Source organism: Hylobates moloch, unplaced genomic scaffold, assembly GCF_009828535.3.
Source record: "Hylobates moloch isolate HMO894 unplaced genomic scaffold, HMol_V3 SCAFFOLD_13, whole genome shotgun sequence".
In the NCBI taxonomy this organism is placed as follows: Eukaryota; Metazoa; Chordata; class Mammalia; order Primates; family Hylobatidae; genus Hylobates; species Hylobates moloch.
The window spans coordinates 61,099,120-61,122,332 of NW_026652288.1; the positions used below are offsets into that span (position 1 = coordinate 61,099,120).

The 23,213-nt window shown below is 38.9% G+C and overlaps 1 long non-coding RNA gene across 1 annotated transcript in view; it reads left to right on the top strand.

Moving 5' to 3' along the window:
* The window catches only part of LOC116480081 (uncharacterized), a 266,711-nt gene that overhangs the window by 242,806 nt on the left and 692 nt on the right, over positions 1–23,213 (top strand). The window lies entirely within an intron of this gene.

Sequence of the window (23,213 nt, forward strand, 5' to 3'; positions counted from 1 at the left end):
TGGCTCCAAATCAGGAGGTCTCAACCACTGTCTAGGTTGCCTTTCTTGTGCAGAGTTCATGAATAGAGTTCAGGAGGCAGTCTACTTGGGTTCAAAACCCTGTTCTGACCCTTAGAGGTGGTGAAATTATTGAAGGATCACTTAATCTTTCTTTGTTTCAGTCCCCTCATCTGTATAATGGGGAGAATGTAAATATAGTACAACCTCATGATGTGTGTGTGTGAAGATTAAGTGGAGAAATATTTATAAAGTTCTAATAATTGTGCTTGGCAAATAGCAACCACTGTGTAAATGTTGGCAGTGATGATGATGATGCTGGTGGTGATGGTGGTGATGATAATGATGTAGGCAACTTTGTCCCACAGCAGGTCCTAATGGAGGGAACTCAGCGGAGTGTCCATTCCTGGAAACTGTGAGAACTGATCAGTTACTCTGGATAGGAAAGAGACGTTATTTCTCAAATTCTCACTATGACCTTCACAGTCTATTGGCAGTGAGGTTTTCAGTGAGTTTCCAGATCTAGGTCCACCCATATCTAGAAGCAAGTTGAGCTTTCTCAAAAGGCAATACAAATGATTGCTGACTATCTCCTGGTGCAGGGTTCTCAAACATTGGAATGCATCAAAAACACCTGAAGAGTTTGTTTAAACATAGATTTCTGCGTTCCAACTCCAGAATTTGTGATTCAATAGATCCAGAGTAGGATCCAAGAATTTGCTCTTCTAACGCGTTTGAGGGTGATGCTGATGCTGCTGGTCCTGTCTGGGGTCCACACTTGGAGAACTCCTGCCCTGTTATGTGCTCTACTACCTTGCATTAAAGAAAATGAATAAGACTCAGTATTCCTGGCTTCCTGCTGCCTCCCAAACCGTCTGCTGAACAACCCCTGATTTCCTCACTGTTTCAGATGCACTGGCTCTGTAGGCTCCCAGGATGTGTGTGCTGCATGGATCTCTTCTCATCTGTATAACCTCATCCATATAACTAAGAGATTGAACCAAATCCCCAGGCCTACTGAGTAAGAAATCAGAGTTAAGGCCCCCATGGGAGAGGTGAGTACATCAGAAGCCAATCTCGTGTGATCCTGCCATTCATTTCTCTATTGCCCCACTGGAATCATTTGTTGTTGAAGTGTCTATGGCTCTGTGTTTGTGAAGAAAACAGGCAACTCTCTCTGACATTTTCAGTTGTGATTTTGATTTTCCATCCCATAGTTAACTAGTTTAAAGGAGCACAAACCAAAGGTTGTCACCATCGCTAATCTTTGCAGTGATTAACTAACATAATGATTGCAAAATGAACTATTTTCACAACTCAGTGATTCTGATAACTGTGGTTAGCTTGGGTATCATGTGTGTGTGCGTGTGTGTGTGTGTGTGTGTGTGTGTGTGTGTGTGTTTGTGTGTGTGACAGAGAGAGATTCTCTGATTTCCAGGATTGGCTCCTGTCACTTGGCACACTTGCTGACTGCACCTGTTTGCAACATTGGGCTACAGGAGGAGTCCTGGAATGGAAGCCCGATGAAAATGACTGGATAATTCTTAGGATGAAATAGGAGAAGAAATGTAAGACATTTGGGGTTGGCAAGCAGGCACCCTACCAGTTTTGAGATGGGGCAGGTAGGATTTCAATGGCATGTTACATAACCACCCTCTAAAGGGACAGAATGTACATTTCAGTGGCAGAAAAAGAAAAGCCACTCTGTTCTACTATGGTTAATTGTTATTCATAATTTAAATGTTGCTTTATCATATTACATATTTCTGCTTACATCCAATGACTTACATAAAAAAAATCCTTAGATCCTAGATTTTTGGACTAAGTAATCTTTTTTTTTTTAAAAAAAGCATAAAAGCTCTAATTGAATCCTAGCAAATATTTTTTTATTGGGATTTATTAGAATGTCTCTTTTTGAAGCTTTCAAATATGCTAGAATAATAAAAATAAATATTAATCTTAGCAACATATTGGTGATGGTGGCAGACCATCTGTATTTAGTAGTGGCAAATACCGAGTTCCTACTAGGTCAAGGTATAGCACTAGGTCCTGGGGAGGTTAAAAAAATGTTCTTGCCTTTTTACCATTTAATAAAGAGATTAAACAATTACAAATTTATAATGAAAATTGAATATTTAAAATATCCAATAGATACATAATGCTATGGAGGTTGAGCAAAGGCAGTGCTTTTATCTGATTGTGAGGATTTGGAGGAATCCTAGGGAAGGGTGTGGAGTACAGAGTTTTGACAGGAGTGGCTGGAGGAGGGGCCATCTATTCTGGAGTCAAGAAGGGTAATATTTTGGCTCTGTGCAGAGTCACTGAAGGACAATTATGATGAAGCTGGTTCTTGAAATACTTCTTGTTCCCACCAGAGGCTGTCTGCTGACTCCCACAGACGTCTTGTCTTAGAAGATGTGTTATACCAGGCCGGGCATGATGGCTCATGCCTGTAATCCCAGCACTTTGGGAGGCCGAGGTGGGTGGATCACCTGAGGTCAGGAGTTCGAGACCAGCCTGACCAACATGGAGAAACCCTGTCTCTACTAAAAATACAAAAATTTAGCCAAGTGTGGTGGTGCATGCCTGTAATCACAGCTACTTGGGAGGCTGAGGCAGGAGAATCGCTTGAACTGGGAGGTGGAGGTTGCAGTGAGCTGAGATCGTGTCATTACACTCCAGCCTGGGTGACAAAAGTGAAACTCCATCTCAAAAAAAAAAAGAAGATGTGTTATACCTCAGAACTCACTCTATGTGAAATGACTGTCACATAGTGAGAGGCTGTCACAATGGCCAGGCTTCAAGATGGGTTCATTTCCTCTATTCTCTTGTGCCCTCCTTAAATCATTCCAAGTGTCAAAATTAGTGTTTTCAGAGGAATTGACATGTCAACTGGTAGCTTATTGAAACTGGTTGTCATTACAATAAACGTTGCTAGCGTTACAATAAACCTAGAAATACTGGGCTTCTGCCATCTCTCAGAATGAGAGTCAGGTAGGTGTGAAAGTGATTAAGGAAGCTTTGTATTTAGGGCTGGGGAGGCATTGGCCATACAGTGCAAAGAAAGTATAAGTGAAGGGATTTGAGATATAGAGATCATCAGGGCTGAAGCTGAAATGTTGGTGTTGCTTTTTAGAAGTGAGGTTTGTCTGTGGTAAGCATGCTTTTTATGACCAACATTTTTGCTATGTAAAGCTTAGAAAAAGCTTTTCCAACATAATATGTGAGTGAGATCACTTTAGAAGTAACTCAGGAAATTATTTTTCCCATAAAAGTTGGGACTGAGATTGTTTCTGGCCATTCCCCACAAAGGAGTGATGTAGTTTACAGAAGAAATAGTTTACAGGATAACTATAAATCCCCACAAAACTTGTTATTTTCATCCGTATCACCAGGAAGACACTGAGAAGCATATTTCTGCCTTGAATCAATTCCCAGTAGAGTTAGAAGGCCAAACTACTGCAGGCTGAAAAGCACCTGAATGGTGGACATTGTGTCAAGAAAGGTGGTAAACCCTACTCTCGGACTGAGATGGAGGCAAGGATAAGTGTGCATTCTTTAGAAAAGGCTCTAGGGATCATCTGGAAGAAGAGAAGTTATGGGTCATGCTTTACCATCTCAGGCTTGTGGACATTTCTCATATTTACATAACAAAGTCTTTATATCAATATTAGCTTTTCTATGTACCAATTTGTTTCTAATTTAAAACAAGTATAGAAACTTATTATTGACTAGTCTTGGCTACTGGATATGTCTTTAGGTGCTCTTCATGGAGGTAGAGTGAGTAAGAAACAACAACAACAACAACAACAACAACAACAAAAGATGGGGCACTACCAAACACCAGTCTTTCCCATTAACTCTTTCTGCACTTCACCTTAAGGCTTAAATGTATTCTCTAAGCTTCATTTAAATTTTTTAATGCAAACATCCAGTGTCAGTGCTTCTTTTTACTAATTTGATAGTGATGTTAGAAATTATTGTGTATCACTCTAAGATACTTTCTTAAAAATAGACTAGTTTTAGAGTAGTTTTAGTTAGGTTGAGTGGAAGATGCAGAGATTTCTCATATACCCACTGTCCCCACATATGCAGTTTCCTGTATTATCAACACCCTCTCTGCATCCATGCACAGGGTACATTTGTTACAATTGATAAATATACATTATTATCACCCAAAGCTCATAGTTTACATTAGGGTTCACTCTTGGTGGTGTACATTTTGTAGGTTTGGGCAAATGTATAATGACATGTATTTGTCATTATAGTATCACAATGAGTAGTTTTACTGTCCTAAAAATCCTCTGTGCTCTGCCTTTTCATGCCTCCCTCCTCCCTAACCACTGATTATATTACTGTCTCCATTGTTTTGCCTTTTATAAAATGTCATACGGTTGAAATCTTATAGTATATAGCCTTTTCAGATGGGTTGATTGATGGCTTGTTAAATCAATCAATAGATCTATGTTCATCTTTAGATTCTTACATCTTGACAATATTGAGTCTCCCTATCCACGAACATAGAATGTCTCTCCATTCATTTAATTCTTTGATTTCTTTCATCAGAGTTTTATAGTTTTTCTCAAATAGATCTTGTAAATATTTAGTTAAATATATACCTAAGTATTTCATTTTGGGGGGACTACACTGAATATAATTCCTTTGTCTGGATGTACCACAGTTTATTTATTTATTTATTTATCTACTCAAGGAAATCTTGGTTGCTTCCAAGGTTAACAATTATAAACAAAGTTTCTATAACCAGCCATGTGCAGGTTTTTGTGTAGACGAAAATTTTTAACTCCTTTGGGCAAATACGAACAAGAGTGATTGCTAGATCATGTAGTAAGAGTATGTTTAATTTTGTAGAAAACTGCCAGACTGTCTTCCAAAGTGGCTGTACCATTCTGCATTGCCACCAGCAATGAATGAGAGTACCTGTTGCTTCACATCCTCACCAGCAATTGGTGTTGTCAGTGTTCTGGATTTGGGCCATTTTAATAGGTGTGTATTGGTAGCTCCTTGTTTGAATTTGCATTTTCCTGATAACATATAATGTGCAGCACCTGTTCATATGCATATTTACCATCTGTATATCTTCTTTGGTGAGGTGTCTGTTTTTGTCTTTGGCCCAGTTTTCAGTTGGGTTTTTTTTTTTGTTATTGTTAAGTTTTAAGAGTTCTTTGTATATTTTGGATAACATTTCTTTATCAGATATCAGATATATCTTTGCAAATATTTTCTCGCAGTCTGTGACTTGACTTTTTATTTTCTTGACAATGTCCTTCACAGAGAAGAACACTTTAATTTTAATCAAGTTCAGTTTATCAATTCTTTATTTTATGGATTGTACTTTTGGCATTGGGATACAAAGTGGTGTTTAGATAAAAAGTTATCACCAAACCCAAGGTCATCTAGATATTTTCCTATGTTATCTTCCAGAAGTTTTTTGGTTTTGCATTTTACATTTATGTTTGTGATATGTTTTGAGTTCATTTTGTAAAGGGTGTAAAGTCTGCATCTAGGTTATTCCACTTCTTTTTTTTTTTTTGCATAGGGATGTTCAGTTTTTCCAGCATAATTTGTTGAAAAAATTATCTCTGCTACACTGTGTTGCCTTTATCCATTTGTCAAAGGTCAGTTGCCTATATTACATGGGTCTATTTCTGAGCTCTCTATTCTGTTCTATTTATCTATTTGCCTATTTTTTCTCCAATAACATATTCTCTTGATTACTATAGACTTATAAGTCTTGAAGTCAGGTAATATCAGTCCTTTGACTTTATTATTCTCCTTCAATATTGCATTCACTCTGCTGGATGTTTTTGCCTCTCTATATAAATTTTAGAATTAGTTTGTTGATATCCACAAAATAACTTGCTGGGAGTTTAATTGAGCTTGCACTGAATCCGTAGATCAAGTTGGGAAGAACTGACATCTTGGCAATATTGAATCTTCCTATTCATGAGTATGGAATATCTCTCTATTTAATTCTTCTTTGATTTCTTTTATCCGAGTTTTGTAGTTTTTCTCATACAAATCTTGTATATATTTAGTTAAATGTATACTTAATCTTTTAGTTTTGTGAGTGCTACTGTAAATGGTACTGTGTTTTAAGTTTCAAATTCCACTTGTTCATTGTTGATATATGAGAAAGTGATTGTGTGTTACGTTTGTGTCTTGCAACCTTACTATAATTACTTATTAATTCCAGAAGTTTTGTTAGTTGATTTTTTCTGATTTTCTACATAGATGATCATGTCACCTATGAACAAAGACTGTTATACTACTTTCTTCCTAATCAGTAGTATACTTCTATTTCTTTTTCTTCTCTTATTGCCCTAACTAGAACTTCCAGTATAAAACTGAAAAAGAGTGGTGAGGGGAAATATCTTGCTTTGTTCCTGACCTTAGAGGGATGCTTTCCTCAAAATTTCTTAGAATTAAGTGTAATGGGAGTTGTGGTTTCTTGTAGAGGTTCTTTATCAAATTGAGGCTATTCCCCTCTATTCCTTGTCTATTGAGTTTTGTTTTGTTTTTTGATATGAATCAGTGTTGGATTTTGAAAAAATGCTTTTTTCTACATCTATTGATATGATCATGTGTTTTTTTCTTTAGCCTTTTGATGTGATGAATTGTACTAATTGATTATTGCACAATGAACCAGACTTTTATGCATAGGATAAATCCCACTTGGTTATGGTATATAATTCGTTGCATACATTGTTGGGTTTGATCTGCTAATATTTTGTTGAGGATTTTTGCATCAGTGTTCATGAGATATGTTGGTCTGTAGTATTTTTTTTTCTTGTAATGTCATTATCTGTTTGGTATTATGGGAATGCTGGCCTCAAGAGTTAGGAAAGATATATTAGAAAAGAAGACAGACCTAACATCAATTATCCAAGCTGTCAATTTAAGGAACTAGAAAAAGAAGAAAAAATAAATCCAAAATAAGCACAAGAAAAGAAATAATAAAACTTATTGCATAAATTAATGAATTGAAAACAGAAAATCAATAAACAAAGTCAATGAAACCAGAAGCTATTTCTTTGAAAGCATTAATAAAATTGATAAACCCCTTGCCAGGCTAAGCAAAAAGAGAGAAAACATAAATGACTAATATCACAAATAAAAGAGGGACATAGCTGCTTCTATCTTCTGAAAGAGATTTTTCAGAATTGGTTTAATTTCTTCCTTAAATGTTGGTAGACTTCACCAGTAAACCCATCTGGGTCTAACACTTTCTATTTTGAAAACCTTTTAATTATTGATTCAATTCCTTTAATAGATAATGGCCTATTCAGATAGTCTATTTCTTCTTGTGTGACTTTTGACAGATTGTTTCTTTCAAAGAATTAATCCATTTAATTTAAGTTATCAAATATATGGCCTTAAAGTTCTTCATAGTATTCTTTGATCATCCTTTTAATGTCTGTGGGATCTGTAGTGATGTCCCTTTTTATTTCTAATATTAGTAATCTGTCTTTCTTTCTTTTTTATTAGTGAGCCTGGAAGAGGCTTGTCAATTTTATTTATATTTTTAAAGAATCCGTTTGTGTTTATTGATTTTGTTTATTGATTTCCTGTTTTTAATTTCATTGATTTATGCAATAATTTTTTATTATTTCTTTTTTTGCTTATTTTCAATTTAATTTTCTCTTGTTCTGGTTTCCTAAGGTAAAATCTTAGATGGTTGATATTAGAATTTTCTTATTTTAAAATATATATTAAAACATTAAATGCCATAAATGTATTTGCAAGCTGCACCCCATACATTTTGATGTTATGCTGCATCCCATACATTTTGATGTTATGTTTTTATTTTTATTTAATTCAATTTTTAAAATTTTCTTGAGATTTCTTCATTGTACCACATGTCATTTAGAAGTGTGTTGTTTAATCTGCAAGTACTTTTGGACATTCCAACTATCTTTCCATTGTTGTTTCTAGTTTAATTCCATTTTGATCTGAGAGCATATATTCTGTTATTTCTATTCTTTTAAGTTTGTTAAGCTGTGTTTTATGGCCCAAGGTGTGATATATCTTGGTAAATGTTTCACGTGAGCTTGAGAAGAATCTGTATTTTGCTGATGTTAGATGAAATAGTCTACAGATGTCAATTATATCCAGTGTTGTTGAGTTTAACTATGTCTTTACTGACTTTCTGTATGCTAGATCTGCCCATTTCTGATAGATGGGTGTGGAAGTAGATTTGTTTATTTATCCTTGCAGTTCCATCAGTTTTTGTCTTATGTATTTTGATGCTCTGATAGATGTATACACAATAAGAATTGTTATTTGGAGGTGGCAAAGATGGCCGACTAGAAGCAGCTAGTGTGCATAGCTCTCACAGAGAGGAACAGAAGGGGTGATTACAGGATCTTCAACTGAGACATCCAGTTACTAGCACTGAGACTAATCAAGGAAACAACTTGACCCATGGAGAATGGAGGAAAGCAAGGCAGGACAACAGCCCACCTGGGAGTGATGTGGGGCCAAGGGAACCTCCCTTGCCTAGGGAAGCAGTAAGTGAATGTGTAACCCAGGAAACCACACTTCTTTCATGGATCTTTGCAACCTTTGGGTCAATAGAGCCCCTCATGAACCTAGTCCACCAGGCCTTCAGTCTGACATACAGAACTACATGGAGTCTCTGCAGAGTAGCCATGTAGGCACTTGCAGAGACCTAGGAGCCTTAGATACTTGGGCTCTCTGGACTTCCCAGAGCAAAAGTAACTGCAACTCTGGCAAAGCTGGCAGTTAGACTCCTGTACATACCCCTAGGGAAAGAGGCTGAATCCAGGGCACTGAGCAGTGACAGTCTATAGGCCCCACTTCCACAGCACCTCACAGAATAGGAACCACTGGCTTGGAATTCCAGCCAGCCACTGGTAGCAGCATTGCACATCCCTGGGATGGAGCTCCCCAGGGGAGGAGTGGGCAACCATCTTTGCTGTTTGGGTGACTTAGCCACTCTAGCCTTCAGGCCTTGGAGAGTCCAAGCTGACAAGGGATGGAAGGGATCCCCCAGAACAGCACAGCTACTCTACAAAAATGTGGCCAGATTGCTTTTTAAAGCAGGTCCCCAATTCTGTCCCTCATCACCATGTGGGGCCTCCCAATTGGGGTCTCCAACTACCCCACCAGTGTTCTTTGGCTGACAGAGGTTTCTAAACTCCCTGGCATGGAGCTCCCAGAGGGAGGGGCATACTGCCATCTTTGCTATTTGGGTGACTTAGCTATTCTGGCCTTTGGGCTTTAGAATGTCTGAGGCTACCAGGGGCTGAAGCAGACCCTCAGCACAGCACAGATGCTCTATGAAAACGTGGCCAAACTGCTTCTTTAAGTGAGTCCCCAATTCCATTCCTCCTCACCGGGCAAGACCTCTCAACTGGGGTCTCTAGCTACCTCCTACAGATGTGTTCAGGCTGGCAACAGGTCTGTACCTCCCTGGGATGGAGCTCCCATCTTTGGCTGCCATCTTTGCTGTTTTGCAGCCTTCATTGGTGATACCTCTAGGTACTGGAAAATCAGAGGCAAGCAGAAACTGGAGCAGGTCCCCAGGATACCACAGCAGCCCTATGGAAAAGTGGCTAGACTGTTATGTGGATTCCTGTTCCCGTATCTCCTCACTGGGAAGGTCCTTCGGGCCTGGACCTCCAGCCACCTGCTACCAGAGCTATTGAACCAGTTAACACCTTGGCAACTCCCTAGGCAGAGCCTCCAGGGGCAACTGGAAACCTCTCTGCCACTGCCTCTGCAGTAGAACTGTCTTTGCTACCCTGAGACTAACAAAAGAACAAAGACCCTAAGTGCTTTATCCACACTTCCAACAGGCTGCAGTCAACCCAAGGAGAAGAAGCCAGCCATGTGCTCCACACACCCTCCACTGCTCATCATCAGACAGGGACCCCTGGCTTGGGCCCACAGCACAGACCCTCCATCCTAGGCTGATTGCACCAAACAATTGCTGACCTGCGTCTCTCTAGAGTGGAGTCCCCAGGAGATAAGCAAGGGACCCTTGGCCACGACCACTACTAAGGTTCCTTCCTCTGCTGCCACCAAGCTGGGGAAGAAACATAAACATTAGATTGATCACCCAGAGCTGCAGTAGACAGCCTAGGAGTGCCAAACCACTGTCTACAGCCAGAACTAAAGGGGAAGAGGCACTCACACTTTCAGAGCATTGAGAGGGAATGTAGCTGCAATTGTGAAGAAATAGGGAAGCCACACGACCAAGAAAGAGTCTAGCAACTGACTAATAAGCCTAAGTGCCACCTACTGAATCACACCCCAAAGCTTCAACACCAAAAATACCTCACTAACATACCCACTCTGAAACCAGAGACAAGAAGTCAACTTCAAATAAAGACTCTGCACAAAGTCTTTTTCCAGTGAAAAAATCCAGAAAAGAAGTCTATTGACTGTACTCAATTTACACTGCAGTTAAAGGAATACCTCATGGAGAGATGAGGAAGAACCAGTGCAAGAATGCCAGTAATTCAAATGGCCAGAATGTTGTATGTCATCCAAAAGACTACACCAGTTCTCCAACGAGAGTTCTTAACTAGGCTGAACTGGCTGGAATGACAGAGATAGAATTCAGAATATGGATAGGACTAAAAGTCATCAAGATTCAGGAGGATGGAAAACCCAATTAAAAAAATAAGAGTTACAAATAAAGCAATACAGGAATTAAAGGATAAAATAGCTGGTATAAAAACAACCTAATGGATCTGACAAAGCTGAATAACATAATACAATAATTTCACAATGCAATCACAAGTATTAACAGCAGAATAAACTAAGCTGAGGAAAGAATCTCATAACTTGAAGACTGGTTCTCTGGAAAAAGACAGTCTCAAAAATAAATAAGAATAAAAAGAAATGAACAAAACCTCCGAGATGTATGGGATTGTGGAAAGAAGCCAAATCTACAAATCACTGGCATCCCTAAAAGGGAGGGGTAGAAAGCAAACAACTTGGAAAACATATTTCAGGATATCATCTGTGAAAACTTCCCCAACCTTGCTAGAGAGGCCAACAGTCAAATTCAGGAACTACAGAGAACTCCTACAAGATTAACCAGATTAACCAGAAGATCATCCCCAAGACACATAATCATTAGATTTTCCAAAATCAAATGAAAGTAAGAATGGCAAAGGAAGCTAGAGAGAAAGGGCAGGTCACTTAGAAAGGGAACACTATCAGGCTAACAGAAGATTCCTCAGCTGAAACCTTATAAGCCAGAAGAGATTGAGGGCCTATATTCAACACTCTTAAGAAAAGATTCTTCAACCAAGAATTTCACATCCAGCCAAACCAAGCTCCCTAAGCAAAGAAGAAATAAGACTCTTTTCAGATAAGCAAACGTTGGAGGAGTTCATTACAATCAGACGTGCCTTACAAGAGATCTTGAAAGGAGCACTAAATATAGAAAGGAAAGACCACTACGAGCTTATACAAAAACACACATAAACACACAGACCAGTATAACTTTAAAGCAACTACACAAACAAGTCAACATTATAACCAGTTAACAACATAATGACAGGATCAAATCCACACATATCAATACCAATCTTGAATGTAAATAGATAGCCCCACTTAAAAGGCACAGAGCGGCCAGGAAGATTTAAAAAAGCAAGACCTGATGGTATGCTGTCTTCAAGAGACCTGTCTCACATGTGATGACACACATAGGCTCAAAATAAAGGGAGGAAAATCTACCAAGCAAATGGAAAACAGAAAAGAGCAGGAGTTGCAATCTTAATTTCAGACAAAACATTTCAAACCAACAAAGACCAAAAAAGACAAAGAAGGGCATTAGATAATGGTAAAGGGTTCAATTCAACAAGAAGACCTAACTATTCAAAATATATATGCATCTAACAGAAGCACTCAGATTCATAATGCAAGTTCTTAGAGACCTACAAAGAAACATGGACTCCCACACAGTAAAGTGAGAGACCTCAACACTCCACTGACAGTATTAGACAGATCATCAAGGCAGGAAATTAACAAAGATATTTAGGACCTGAACTCAACTTTGGACCAAATGGATCTGATGCGTGTCTACAGAATTCTCCCCCTCAAAACAACAGAATATACATTCTCATTGCCACAAGGCACATACTCTAAAATTGAACAAATAATTGGACATAAAACAATCCTCTAAAAATGCAAAAGAATAAAAAAAATCATAACAAACACCCTTGGACTACAGTGCAATAAAAATAGAAGTAAAGACTAAGAAAATAGCTCAAAAACATGCAATTACATGGAAATTAAACAACATGCTCCTGAATGACTTTTGGGTAAATAATGAAATTGAGGCAGAAATGAAGAAATTCTTTGACTCTAATGAGAACAAAAATACAACATACCAGAATATCTGGGACACAGCTAAGACAATGTTAGGAGGGAAATTCATAGCACTAAATGCTCACATCAAAAAGTTTTAAAAAAATCTCAGATTAACAACCTAACTCACACTGAATGAGTAAAAGAAGCAAGAACAAATCAACCCCAAAGCTAGCAGAAGATGAGAAATAACCAAAATTAGAGCTGAACTGAAGGAAACTGAGAAACAAAAAGCGTTTCAAACAATGGATGAATCCAATAGTTGGTTTTTTGAAAAATTTAATAAAATAGGCCATTTGCTAGAGTAATAAAGAGGAGATCCAAATAAACACAATCAGAAATGATGAAGGGAATTTTACCAATGACCGCGCAGAAATAAAAACAACCACCAGAAATTATCATGAACAACTCTATGAAAACAAACTAGAAAACCTAGAAGATGTGGCTAAATTTCTGGACATTTAGATCCTCCAAAGAATGAACCAGGAAGAAGCTGATTCCCTGAACAGACCAACAATGAGCTCTGAAATTGAATCAGTAATAAATAGTCTACCAACCAAAGCCCAGGAGCTGATGGATTCACAGCTGAATTCCACCAGATGTACAAAGAAGAGCTGGTACAATTTCTACAGAAACTATTACAAAAAAATTGAGGAGAAAGGACTTCTCCCCAACTCATTCTCTTAGGCCAGCGTCATCCTGATACCAAAACCTGGCAGAGACACAACAAAAAAAGAAAACTTCGGGCCAGTATCCTTGATGAACATTGATGCAACAATTCTCAACAAAATACTTGCAAATCAAGTCCAGCAGCACATCAAAAATCTAATTCACCACAATCAAGTAGGCTTCATCCCTGGGATGCAAGGTTGATTTGACATACACAAATCAATAAATGTGATTCATCACATAAACAGAACTAAAGACAAAAACCACATAATTATCTCAACATATGAAGAAAAGGCTTTTGATAAAATTCAACACCTCTTCATGTTAAATGCTCTCAATAAACTAGGTATTGAAGCAACATACCTGAAAATAATAAGATTCATCTATGACAAACCCACAGCCAACATTATACTGAATGGACAAAAGCTGGAAGCATTCCTTTTGAAAGCTGGCATGACATAAGGATGCCCTTTCTCACCAATCCTATTCAAAGTAGCATTGGAATTCCTACCCAGAGCAATAAGGCAAGAGAAAGTAACAAAGGGCATCCAAATAGGAAGACAGGAAGTCAAACTATCTGTGTTTGTGGATGACACTATTCTGTATATGGAAAACATTATAGTCTTGGCCCCAAATTCCTTCAGCTGATAAATAACTTTGGCAAAGTTTCAGGGTACAAAATCAATGTACAAAAATCACTAGCATTGTTATACATCAACAAAAGCCAAACCAAGAGCCAAATCAGAAAGGCAGTCCCATTCACAGTTGCCACAAAAATAATAAAGACATAGGAATACAGCTAACCAGGGAGGTGAAAGATCTCTACAATGAAAATTACAAAACACCGCTCAAAGAAATCAGAGATGACGCAAACAAATGGAGAAACATCCCATGCTCATGGGGAGGAAGAATTAATATCATTAAAATAGCCATACTGCTCAAAGCAACTCACAAATTCAATGTTATTCCTATCAAACTACCAATGACGTTCTTCACAGAACTAGAAACGACTCTTAAAATTCTATGGAACCAAAAGAGAGCCAAATAGCCAAGGCAATTCTAAGCAAAAAGAGCAAAGCTGGAGTCATCACATCACCTGCTTTCAAACTATACTACAGGGCTACACTAACCAAAACATCATGGTAATGATACAAAAACAGGCATATAGACCAAGGGAAGAGAGTAGAAAACTCAGAAATAAGGCTGCACACCTGCAATCACCTGATCTTCAACAAAGCTGAGAGAAACAAGCAATGGGGAAAAGACTCCCTATCCAACAAATGTTGCTGGAATAATTGGCTAGTCATATGCAGAAGACTGAAGCTGGAACCCCTCTGTACACCACATACAAAAATCAACTCAAGATGGATTAGACTTAAATGAAAATCCCAATACTATAAAAACCCTGGAAGACAATCTAGGCAATACCATCCTGGACCTAGGAATGAGCAAAGATTTCATGACAGACACCAAAAGCAAACATAACAAAAGGAAAATTGACAAGTGGGATCTAATTAACCTTAAGAGCTACTGCACAGTGAAACTATCAATACAGTAAACAGACAATCTACAGAATGGGAAAAAATATTTGCAAATTATGCATTTGTCGAAGGTCTAATATCTAGCATTGTTAAGGAACTTAAACAAGAGAAAAAGAAACAACCCCATTAAATAGTGGGCAAAGGACATGAGCAGACACTTCTCAAAAAAGACATGCATGCAGCTATCAAAAAATAACAGATGTTAGCAATGTTGCAGAGAAAAGGAACACTTATACACTGTTGGTGTGAGTGTAAATTAGTTCAAATATTGCAGAAAGCAGTATGGTAATTCCTCAAAGAGCTAAAAGCAGAACTACCATTCAATCCAGCAATCCCCTTACTGGATATATACCCAGTGGAATAAAAATCATTCTTCATAAAGACATATGTAAGTGAATATTCATTGCAGCACTATTAACAATAGCAAAAACATGCAGTCAACCTAAATGCCCATCAGTGACAGACTGGATAAAGAAAACGTGGTGCATATACACCATGGAATACTATGCAGCCATAAAAAGAATGAGATCATGTCTTTTGCAGGAATATGGATGGAACTGGTGGCTATTATCTTCAGCGAACTAATGCAGCAACAGGAAACTAAATATTGCATGTTCTCACTTATAAGTGGCAGCTAAATGATGAGACCTTATGAAGACAAGGAAGGAAACAACAGACACTGGGGTCTTCTTGAGGGTAGAGGGTGGGAGGAGGGAGAGGAGCAGAAAAGATAATTATTGGGTACTGGGCTTAATTCCTGGGTGATGAAATAATCTGTACAACAAACTCCTGTGACATGAGGTTTCCTATGTAAAAACTCTTCACATGTGCCCCTGAACCTGAAATAGAAGTTTAAAAAAAGAGGATTGTTACTTATTCTTGGAGAATTGATCCTTTTATTTTTGTATAATTTTCCTTTCTTCTCCTGATAACTTCCCTTGCTATGAATTCTGCTCTGTCTAAAATTAGTATAAATACTCCCATTTTCCTTTGATTAGTATTAACATGGTATATCTTTAATCATCCAATTACTTTTAATTTACATGTGTTTTTATTTTGATGAGTTTCTCATAAACAACATATAGCAGAGTTTTTATTCATTTTTATTTGTTATTGTTATTATTATTTTTTGAGACAGAGTCTCTCTCTGTCACCCAGGCTGGAGTGCAGTGGCATGATCTTGGCTCACTGCAACCTCCATCTTGTGGGTTCAAGCAATTCTCCTGCCTCAGCCTCCCCCAGTAGCTGGGATTACAGGTGTGTGCCACCACTCCCAGCTAATTTTTTTTTTTTTGTATATATTTTTTTTAGTAGAGATGGGGTTTCACCATGATGGTCAGGCTGGTTTTGAACTCCTGACCTCAAATGATCCGCTTGCCTTGTCCTCCCAAAGTGTTGGATTATAGGCGTGAGCCACCATGCCCTGGTGAGTTTTTTATTTTTTTAAATTAATTAATTAATTAATATTTGAGATAGAGTCTCACTCCGTCACCCAGGCTAGAGTGCAATGGCACGATCTCAGCTTACTGCAACCTCCACCTCCCAGGTTCAAGCTATTCTCATGCCTCAGCCTCTGAGTAGCTGGGATTGCAGGTGTGCGCCACCATCCCCGGCTAATTGTTGTATTTTTAATAGAGATAAGGTTTTGTCATGTTGGCTAGGCTGGTCTCGAACTCCTGGCCTTAAGTGATCCAACTGCCTCAGCCTCCCAAAGTGCTGGGATTACAGGCATTGAGTCACCACGCCTGGCTGTATAGTTGAGTTTTTAAAATCTATTTTGACAATATCTGTCTTTTCATTGGTGTGTTGAGATAATCAGTGTTCAACATGATTATTAATATAGTTGGGTTAAAATATGTCATATTTGTTACTGTTTTCTATTTGTTTTCCTCATTCTTTTTTTTTTATTTTTTTTGCACTATTTTAAAAAATCAATTGTGTTTTTTTTTTTAGTTTTTTTTTTTTTGAAATAGAGTCTTGCTCTGTCGCCCAGGCTGGAGTGCAGTGGCACCATCTTGGCTCACTGCAACCTCCGCCTCCCAGGTTCAAGTGATTCTCCTGTCTCAGCCTCCTGAATGGGATTACAGGCCCATGCCACCACGCCCTGCTAAGTTTTGTATTTTTAGTAGAGATGTGGTTTCACCATGTTGGCCAGGCTGGTCTTGAACTCCTGACCTCAGGTGATCCATCCTCCTCGGCTTCCCAAAGTGCTAGGATTACAGGTGTGAGCCACTGTGCCTGGCCCAATTGTGGTTTTAATTGAGCATTTTATGTGATTCAATTTTCTCTCCCTTCTTAGCATATCAACATATCAGTGATTTTTTTTTTCTCCTTGACTGCCTTGAAGTTTGCAGTATTTTTTACAACTAACATAAATCCATTTGCAAATAACACTCTACTGCTTCATGGGTAGTTCAGTACCTTATAATAACCAATTCATCTCATTTTTCATTGCTATCATTCATTTAATTCATGCAGAAGCATACATATATATGCATATATAATTAAGTACATTGTTGCTATTATGATTTTGAAAAAACTGTAATCTGTTAGATCAATTAAGAATAAGAAAAATGTTTTTAATTTTACCTTCACTTATTCATTTATGGGTGCTTTTCCTTTCTTTATGTAGACCTGAGTTTCTGACATATATATTTTTTCTTCTGAGGAATGTTTAAAAGCCATTTCTTGTCAGGCAGAAATACTGGCAACAAATCTTCTCAACTTTTTTTTCTTAGAAAGTCTTTATTTCATCTTCACTTTTGAGTGAAAATTTCACAGTGTGCAGAATTCTAGGTTGGTGTTTTGTTTCTTTTGTTAACAGTAGTATTTCATACCCTCCACCTTCTTGCTTGCACGAATTCTGAGAAGTCAGATCTAATTCTTATCTTTGCTCCTGTATAGGTAAGGCATTTTTTCCCTCTGGTTTTGTTCAGAATTTTTTTTTCATTTTTGATACGCCATAGTTTGAATATGATATGTATACATGTTGTTATTTTGGTATTTATCTTGCTTGCTGTCCTCTGAGCATTCCAGATCTGTGGTTTGGTATGTGACACTACTTGTGGGAAATTCATAATCATGTTGCATTAAATATTTCATCTTTTCTTTTTTCTCCTTCTGGTATTTCCATTATGCATATGTTATACCTTTTGTAGTTGTCCCACAGTTCTTGAATATTCTGCTCTTTCTTTTAGTCTTTTTTTTTCTCAAATATTCTTTTTTCAGTAATGTTCAGTTTACACACAAGCCCATCAAAAACATTATTTATTTCTATTACGGTGTTTTTATATGCAACATTCCTTTTTAAGTGTTTGTTAGAATTTTCATCTCTCTGCTTACATTGTCTGTCTCTTTGTGCATGCTATGTTGTTTATTAAAGCCCATCAAAAAGCATTCTTTATTATAGTGTTTTTTAATGTAACATTTATTTTTGAGTCTTTCTTAGAATTTTCATCTCTCTGCTCACATTGTCCATCTGTTTTTGCATGCTGTCTATGTAATTTACTAGAGCTTTAACATTTTAATCACAGTTGTTTTATTTTTAATTCACAGTTTGATAGTTCCAGCATTTCTGCCATATCTGAGTTTGGTGCTGATGTTTACTCTGTCAGCTCAAACTCCGTGTGTGTGTGTGTGTGTGTGTGTGTGTGTGTGTGTGTGTGTATGTTTGTTTTTTTTTGTTTGTTTTTGCTTTGCTTTTTGGTATGCCTTGTAATTTTTTCTTGATAACCAGACATGATTTACTGGGTAAAAGGAACTGCTGTAAATAGGCCTTTAGTAGTGTGGTGGTCTGATGTTGGGGGGAGGAAGCATTTTATAATTCTATGATTAGGTCTCAGTCCTTAGTAAGCTTGTTCCTCTGGACTGTGAACTTCACAAATGCTTCTTAGTCTCCCCTCCCCACACTTAGGTTGACATATTAGTCTGTTCTCATACTGCTATGAAGAAATATCTGAGACTGGGTAATTTGTAAAGAAAAGAGGTTTAATTGACTCACAGTTCTGCATAGCTGGGGAGGCCTCAGGAAACTCATAATTATGGAGGAATGTACCTCTTCACAGGGCGGCAGGAAAGAGAATGAGTGCAAGCTGGGGAAATGCCAGACATTTATAAAAACAATCAGATCTTGTGATACTCACCCATTAGCATGAGAACAGCTTGGGGGAAACCAGTCCCATGATTCAATTACCTTCACCTGATCCCACCCTTGACATATGGAGATTATGGGGATTGCAATTCAAGGTGAGATTTGAGTGGGGACACAGAGCCAAACCATATCATTCTTCCTCTGGCCCCCCCCAAATCTGGTGTCCTCATATTTCAAAACACAATCATCCCCTTCCAACAGTCCCCTAAAGCCTTAACCCATTCCATCACTAACCCAAAAGTCCAAGTCCAAAGTCTCATCTAAGACAAGGCAAATCCCTTCTTTCTATGAGCCTGTAAAATCAAAAGCAAGTTAGTTACTTCCTAGATACATTGGGGGTACAGGCATTGGGTAAATACATGCATTCCACATGGGAGAAATTGGCCGAAATAAAGGGGTTACAGGCCCCGTGCAAGTCTGAAATCCAATAGGGCAGTCATTAAACCTTGAATTTCCAAGATGATCTCCCTTGACTCCATGTCTCACATCCAGATCATGCTGATACAAGCGGTGGGCTCCCATGGCCTTGGGAAGCTCTGCCCCTGTGACTTTGCAGGGTACGTCCCCACCTCTGGCTGCTTTCACAGGCTGGTGTTGAATATCTGCAGCTTTTCTAGGCATACAGTGCAAGCTGTCAGTGGATCTACCATTCTGGGGTCTGGAGGATGGTGGCCCTCTTCTCACAGCTCTACTAGGCAGTGTCCCATCTGGGATTCTATGTGGGGACTCCAACCCCACATTTCCCTTCCACAGTGCCCTAGCAAAGATTCTCCATGAAGGCTCTGCCCCTGGAGCAAACTTCTGCCTGGACATCCAGACATTTCCATACATCCTCTGAAATTTAGATGGAGGTTTCCCAACCTCGATTCTTGACTTCTGTGTACCTGCAGGCCCAACACCACATGTAAGCCACCAAGGCCTGGGGTTTGCACCCTCTGAAGCAATGGCCTGAGCTATACCTTGGCCCCTTATAGCCATGGCTGGAGTTGAAGCAGCTGGGACACAGGGGACCATGTCCCAAGGCTGCACAGAGCAGGGGGGCCCTGGGCCCAGCCCACAAAACCATTTTTCCCTCCTAGGCCCTAGGACCTGTGATGGGAGGGGTTGCTATGAAGGTCTCTGACATGCCCTGGAGACATTTTCCCCATTGTCATGGTGATTAACATTTGACTCCTCGTTACTTATGTACATTGCTGCAGCAGGATTGAATTTCTCCCCAGAAAATGAGTTTTTATTTTCTATCACATTGTCAGGCTGCAAATTTTCCAAACTTTAAGGCTCTGCTTTCTCTTGAACACTTTGCTGTTTAGAAATTTCTTCCATCAGATACTCTAAATCATCCCTTTCAGGTTTAAAGTTCCATAGATCTCTAGGGCAGGGGCAAAATGCCATCAGTCTCTTTGTTAAAGCATAGCAAGAGTGACCTTTATTCAAGTTCCCAACAAGTTACTCATTTCCATCTGAGACCACCTCTGCCTGGACTTCATTGTCTACATCACTGTCAACATTTTGGTAAAAGCCATTCAACAAGTCCCTAGTAAGTTCCAAACTTTCCCACATCTTCCTGTCTTCTGAGCCCTCCAAGTCTCTAGGAAGTTCCTAACTTTGCCATATTTTCCTGTCTTTCTGAACCCTCCAAACTATTCCAACCTCTGCCTGTTACCCAGTTCCAAAGCTGCTGGGGGTGTCTTTACAGCTGTGCCCGACTACCTCGGTACCAATTTACTGTATTAGTTTGTTCTCACGCTGCTATGAAGAAATATCTGAGACTGGTAATTTATAAAGAAGAGAGGTTTAATTGACTCACAGTTCTACGTGGCTGGGAAGGCCTCAGGAAACTTACAATCATGGTGGAAGTCATCTTTTCACAAGGTGGCAGTGAAGGCATCTCTTCACTGACGGCAGGGCATGGTGGATCATGCCTGTAATCCCAGCACTTTGGGAGGCCGAGGCGGGTGGATCACAAGGTCAGGAGATCGAGACCATCCTGGCTAACATGGTGAAACCCCATCTCTAATAAAAACACAAAAAATTAGCCAGGTGTGGTGGCAGGCGACTGTAGTCCCAGCTACTCGGGAGGCTGAGACAGGACAATGGCGTGAACCTGGGAGGCAGAGCTTGCAGTGAGCCGAGATCGCCCCACTGCACTCCAGCCTGGGCGAAAGAGTGAGACTGTCTCAAAAAAAAAAAAAAAATCACCCACTGACTGGGTCCTCCTGGTGTCCGCATCCTCATGGTGATGAGTGAGTTCTCACTCTATTAGTTCCCACAAAAGCCAGTTGTTAAAAACAGCCTGGCACCTCCCTTTTCACTCTTGCTTCCTCTCTCACCATCTGAGCTCTTCACACACAGGCTCCCTTTCACCTTCCACCACGAGTGTGAGCAGCCTGAAGCTCTTGCCTGTTGTAGGTGCCCAATCTTAAACTTTTCTAGTCATCAGGATTATGAGCTGAATAAACCTTTTTTCTTTATAAATTACCTACCCAGCCTCAGATATTTCTTAATAGCAACACTAGACAGACTAAGAGATCTAAGAACTGTTGATGTTTCAGTTGGTTCAGCTTTTCACTTTTTGTTAGGTCAAAGTGGCAACTTTCCAGCTTCATATGTGCTGGAAGATGCTGCTACATTTTTAAAATAAATTTTATTTCAAAATATAGATAATTTTATGGTAACATTCTTGAAAATAGGTAACTCTGATAGTTTTCAGTTGTAATTTTTCACACCTCATAGTTAACTAGTTTAAAGGATTACAAAAAAATTTAACAATATCATTATTTAATCTGAATAATGGATGCAAAAGTAACTATTTTGACAACTGATGATTTTTATAACTATGTACCTCTGAAAAGCACTTTGGTCAGTGATCATAAGAAAGACAGTATGGAAAGTTTGGTGAAGTGGAAATGTTAAACAATGTTCTAGCAGTAGAGTTGTTGTGTTTTCATTAACTAGCACTTGTTCTTACATCAATTCTTTTTTATATCCTCAAAATCATAATACCTGAGTTTGGCAGTTTGTTCCAGGGAAAATAATTTAATCTGTTTTAGCCAAATAGAATGCTGTCAGTTACCCTTATTTCCCTGAATTTAACAGGCATGTGAAATTGAATCCCATGGGCTACACACACTACTTTCTGATATTTATTATCTTGCTGAAGGTGAGCAGAACAACAGCTTTTCTCTTGTCCTATGATTTTAGAGATAATATCTGGTTGACAACTGGCTTGGGCACTAGTGCTTTTGGAGGTGGTGTTCTCGTCTAGTTGGGACCAGGGGCAGAGATAGCATCATTCCCACTGCGCCTGATTTAACTTGGCCTTGGATGATATCACAATTGGGGTTGGAACTTTCCACAGTAGATTACACAAATTTAACCATTATTTCAAGATTTTATCGTTTTGTTTGAACAACTCAGCTCCAGAGATAACATTTTATAGACCCATGCTCCTTCTAAACTAATGTTACTGTCATTTGGCTCTATTCTGATGTCTTTCCCGTAGACAATGGATTTTACTGAGTCATCCTTGGTCTATTTTTTTCCTGATCCTCACTGGGTTATTTGTGAGAGAGCTGGGGCCACTAGTAAAATCTCTGATTCTTGGTTACTGATTTTATCTGTGCAAAGCAAACCAGAACAGACGGATGAAGCCATTGACAGAACCTCTTACTACTATACTGGGAAGCAGAGGCTCAGACTGTATTAGAATGATTAATGTACAGGTGGGGGTTTTCGTTTTGATCCTGGTTACATCTTCAGCATTTTTGGATAGGATAAAATCTGTAAAGTAATGTTTATGGAAGTAAATAGCTGATTGATAAGACAGTCTTGGTTAGCCCTGTCAATCAGATGTCTGTGCATCAAGTGATAGAGCTAGGTTAGGCTATGACCCTTGGGTTCCAGATGAAAGGAAGCCAATTTTCTATTCCTGAGATTGTGTTCATTCTGTACTTCTTATTTGACAACAGAATATAACACCCCTGGATCAGTAGAGCCAGAGCAATTTGGAAGGTCAACATTCAACATACTTAGAGCTAGAAGGGCCAATTTAGACAATTTAAGCAAAAAGATTATTTTCTTTGAGTATAGACTGTCTGTCCAAGAAGACTCAAATTCTGTTCATGGCTATGCTCTAGTGTTTTGGATGGCTGGTTTGGAGGTTTTGGTGTTTTCCCACCTCTCCAAAGTAAAATATTGACACAAATGAATTCAATGAGCTGATGAAGGAAGAATTAGTTGGATGAGATTGAGCAAATTCTGAGATTTTGTAAACATCTTGGTGCTTTGGGAGGACTTGGGCATGATTTGATGTCTTCTGATGGGAAGGTGAAGCATTCTGGGCAGCTGGTGGAACTCTACACTTCAGATTTGCTCTCTTGTTTTCTCCTCTAGAGCTGAGGGCTATGCCCTGCCACTGGGCCACAAAGCATCACAGGTATGCCCAATGCCCAGCCAGCACTACATTCTGGTTCTCACAAGAGCTCCTCTTC